Source organism: Aythya marila (genome assembly GCF_965140915.1).
Source record: "Aythya marila genome assembly, chromosome: 8".
Taxonomy (NCBI): domain Eukaryota; kingdom Metazoa; phylum Chordata; class Aves; order Anseriformes; family Anatidae; genus Aythya; species Aythya marila.
The window spans coordinates 2,667,830-2,672,917 of record NC_139049.1 but is presented as its reverse complement, the minus strand read 5'-3'; positions in this window follow the sequence as shown (position 1 = coordinate 2,672,917).

Genomic DNA, 5,088 nt, shown 5'->3' with positions numbered 1-5,088 from the left:
AGCTGAGCCCGATCTGATAGCCTTGTCTGGAGGGCAACACCCTCAAGAGCAGGAGAACTGGATCCACAGAGGCTTCTAATCCAAAGCGCATGTGGGTACCTAACTAGAAGACAAGGTAAGCCTTATGCAAACTTCCTCTGCTGCAGATCTCCATGACAAGTGTAGCATCGAAGAGCAGCATGGTGGGATGCAGCCAGGACCATATAAACAAGAATGTAGTCAACCCATATATTACGAAGATCAATCTAATAGGCAGATAATGTTAAAATTGGACTACAGTAGCTCCCGTAAGAAAGAAGAATCTAGGATTTGGTTCCTATTCTAGAAAATAGCGAGGATTACATGTATTGAACCTCACTGTGAAGAATTTCCTTCTAACGAACTGGTATCAGCTAAACCATCTCCAAATTAAAATATTAGCGCGTTCTTAAGTGATAGTGATTAAAGCAAGCGGACTTCAGAACACGGTGTTATGAAGGATGACAGTAATCACCATGGATGAAGTACCAACAGAAACACAGCAGAGAGTCAACAAAGATCAAGTGCCAGAGCGAGGGAAGGTAAAGGAAAGAGGAAGAAACTAGAGAACATTTCTTGAGGGCAAAAATAAGGTTAAAGAATGATCATTAATGTGCTACTGACACTCCACAGTTATAATGAGAACTGTGCAAATGAATATATAATAAAGAATAATAATAATAGTTGGGTAGCATCAGCTGGATGGGAAAAGGCAGAGGACAATAGGAGGATCGGTCTAATAACAGACATTCTGCCCTGACTGTGGCAAAGGCCTTGGAAGATGCTCACAGGAAAGAAATCTCCATGGAGATTCATGAAAGCCGTTCCTTATTATTATTTTGCAGAGAAATTTCTACCCCTGAACAAGCCCTGAGGCCCGTTCTGATTTCCTGAAAGGCCCTAGAATATGAAACCTAACTTTGAATTGTGAAGAGCTTAAGCGTAAGTGGTGTTTTACCACCCTCTGAAGGAGGTGGGCTATCTCCAGGTCTATCTGCTGAGAGGCTTTGCAGCTCTGCTACCTCGCCCAGCAATCTCCCGTGCATTTTAAAATACCACTTACACTTAAAACTACCATGCTTCAGGTTTTGGTTTCAAAATATCTTCACTTCATATTATTGACCAAGCACGGGATTATGGATCAGCGTCTTTACAGAGCAGAGAGGGACACGGTGATGAGGGGAGGGAAAAATACTGAAATGTTTGGTTTTACTCCATGCTAATGCATGCACCACTTATTTTCTGAAACAGAGTTCAGATAGGACAGACATCTTTGTCACTATTTGCAAAACCTGAGCTCCCTCATTTACTAATTTCTATAGCTGCAGAATTAATAGGACTGATTACAGCTAGCATTTGACTTGATTGCATTTTAATTGAAAATCTTCAGATGTATTAAAGATTTTCTACGATCAGCCTTTCACATGACAGGAGATGATGAAGCTGATGAAGCTACCAATGCAGCCAAATTTTAAGTGGAGTTTTGACTGTGAGGGTTATTGCTATAGGAACCTCTTGAGTTCCAGCACATATTTCAGGAGCAGAAAGCAAAAAGTACTATTGTGTTATGTATTCCATTCAAGTTTCCCACTTGGAAATAGTTATGATTGTCATCCTTGGCCAAGTTTAAATTGACATTTTTATCACAACATTCCTGGCATGGTACTGCAAATTACTTGCTTGTGAGTAGTTATCAACTGGCAAATATTTAAAAAGAGGTTGGCTGATTAAAATTATATGACAAGACCTATAGAGAAACAACAAAATAACTAAAGGCTGCAAATATTTTTTTAAAGATATATATTTTCTAAGAAAGAAAACCTATACATGCAGATGAGTCATAAATCCCATATCTTCATTTAATATTTGATCATCAAAAAGCTAATAATTAAAACTGGGAAGGTTAGTTTGGTCAAGTTTTACAGCTGAGCGCACTCCCTGAACATGCTCAAATCAACACTTATGAGATTAATTTATAAGCTCTTCAAATTCTGAATCTCCAAGGTTTATGCTATCTGTGCATTGTTTGCATAATGTAGTTTTGCACTGCTAAAACACTACCTATAAAGGGATTATTTTCATATTCAGCACATTAAAGATACAGCACAATTCATAGATATTGCACTGTGTTTATGCCTGAGATAGCAGGTAAAGTGTCTCTTGTTCTGATTATCCATGAAGCAAACCTAGGAACGTGGATGTTTTGGGAGAGAGTGTACCCTTAGTGAAATTAATTCCCCAATGGTTTTATTAAAGTCTGCAAATTGCATTATTTTCCCATCATATTTGAAATATTGCACTTCCTTAATGCTTGCTCTAACCCATGGCATGCCATCTTCCCTGGGGTGTCTAGACATGGTGTCTTAGATTTATGTGTATGATCTCAGTGTGTTACAACATCACTCCTGACTAATGCATTATTACGATACTTACATATATTCCCAAGTGTCACTGTATTGATTAGAAAATCACCAATCTGCATATGCACACCATCTGTGCTTCAGAGAAGCAAAACATGCAGGATAACATTTGCTTTACTCAAAGGGAAATTCACATACTACTAAAAGAACAAATGGGAACTCTTTTTATGTTTTGTTTTGTCAAATAACAAAGAAAATGAACACTATTTTTGCAAAACAACAGCTCATGCCTGACAGTTAAAAACAGAAGCATTTCCTCACTACACAGCCAGGAGATCTACCTTTAGTAACGACATGTAAACAATCTACCCTTTAGAGATCACAAATAATACAGAAGCAAAGCATACTGCTGCAACGAATTTAAAAAAATCTCAGTTCAAATGCAACAACAGAGGACTTTTCAGCAGAACTGGCTGTAGTCAGCAGCGAGTCCTTTCTCAGCTGAAAGCTCCAAGAGCGGTTGTAAAAGATGAATGAGGCCCTTGCTTACTGGGGTGAAATGCTTTTAAAGGACAAGAATCTGCTTATCTTTGATTGATTGCTCAGTCTGATACTTTCCTTTATAAAGTTTATTGACTACAAGCCCATAAATCAAAGAAAAACAAATCACAGGTTCAATTTTGGGGGCATTGACATCCTGCCATCTTGCAGCAATAGCTTAGAAGTCACAGGGCAGCGAAAAGGAGGGATACGGGGGACTCATGGAGACAAAAGCATCTACTTGAGGTAAGCCATTACTTCAAATGTTTGGAAATGATTATTCATTTATTCCCTCATAACATTTTTAAGTCAAGAGAAAGATACAGACAACCAAGGTACACTGATCATTTTTTGAAGTCTTTAAATGCTGAATTTGCAGTGAAAAAACATGCTTTCCACGGTGTTGCGGTCTCTTGCCAGTTCTGCTAAATTACAGTCACATTCCTACACATTTCTCACCCTCTGTAAGGATGCTACGTTTACAATTTAAACTATCAAAGCAAGAATCTGAGTTCTTTCAGGGGGATTTAAGGGTTTGGAAAGATCAAGATCTCTATACTGAAAGCACCCCCACCCACACAGAAAAATAGTTGCATGAAAGGAAAGTCCTAACCATAGATCTTGCTCATATGTGGCATACGGTATAATATGACAGCACAATAATATAGATTAATTTGTGCTGTTGACCTTGACACACTATTCTATTGTGTCTTCTTTAAAGTCAATGCTTGGGTCACTAGAACATCTGGTGTGTAACAAAAAAAATCCCATTCTGAGGTGCTAAATGTGTTGAAACAAATGGTACTGTACTATCATTATGCAGTGCAACCTCTCTGTTAGGGGTCTAATTTCAAGGCTACCCTGACTGAACTACATTATTATTAGTGGGTTTATAATTCACATCTTGCCACAGTACACAAAATACCTCATTATCAAAAGTAGCCTTTTAAAAGCTGGATTGGGTTCCATGTAAGCAGGACTGACTGTCGCTTTCTTTTCATTTTGTCTTTAGAGACATCTGGAAGGGTTCAGCCTGCACACTGCTGAGCATCCTGGCCCCAGCCCAGCAGAGCACTTTAGCACGCACGTGTATTTATACACACAAATAGCCCTTTTTATTTTAGCAGGACTTGCTATTAAGTTACATGTGCACTATGTTACCTTGCTGAATGTAAGGAGTAGGTCCATCACATCAGCTAGGAAGCGTGCAGCTCTCAGTATTGCCTTCTCCCCACATTTTAACTGTCTTCTTTTCATATTGTGCTCGAATCTAAGCTGGTGCTCAACACAGAGCAAAGAACTTCATTTCATGGGAGTATCTCCATGATGTTTAACATGCAAAAAGATGAAACAAAAGATGGCTATTTTGCCCCACAGCATCTTCCAGCACATTGCCTCCCCTGACACCGTTGCTCTCCCCTTTCTCTCTTCCATCACTCAGCCTGCTCTTCGTTCCCTAGCAGAGATTCCCCACATAACAAAACATGTTGTCTCTGCAGCATCCTAGGGAACCTCACAGCACTTCCCCGGAAAGTACTGATGGTTTCCAGCAGTCTGATAACCTTCACTTGACCTGAAGCAGACCACAAGCTCTATTAGCATTTCAGCTTTTTCCAGTAGAGAAGAACACCAGTCCAAGCCAGGCTTCTCCAACTCTGCTGTGTTTTCGCTGAGAGGCGTGGTGGGCTGACTCTCCTCCTCGTTGCAAAGCTTCCCACCATTTATATCCCTGCAAAGCAAGTACAAATTGTTACTGCTCTACTTTTTCACCTGATTTGCACTTGCTATGCAAGTACAGGCAGAAATGAATCGGTCCTAAGAAATATACTAGTAGTTGAGTACCACATATCTGACACAGCTTTTTTTTTTTTTTTTTTTTTTTTTGGTCAGGTGGAAAAAATCCTCACAATCAAGAACATGCAGAAGTACTATTGGCTTTTATGAACTAAAATGTGTGAATCATATTGCCTGAGGAGGGACTTGTACCTCCAGCTTTTAAGAAAAGGGTACATTTCTAAGGAGAGTACATGTGTGTGTGTTTATAAAGAGCAAGAGAGATGTGCACGCTGAGCCAAGCAAAGACGGGGTGGCAGTAAGCTGCTCGAGGTCATTTGGCACAGAAAAGTAATGGCCCAGAAAATGCCTTTGACTCACAGCAGGGCTGGAGGAG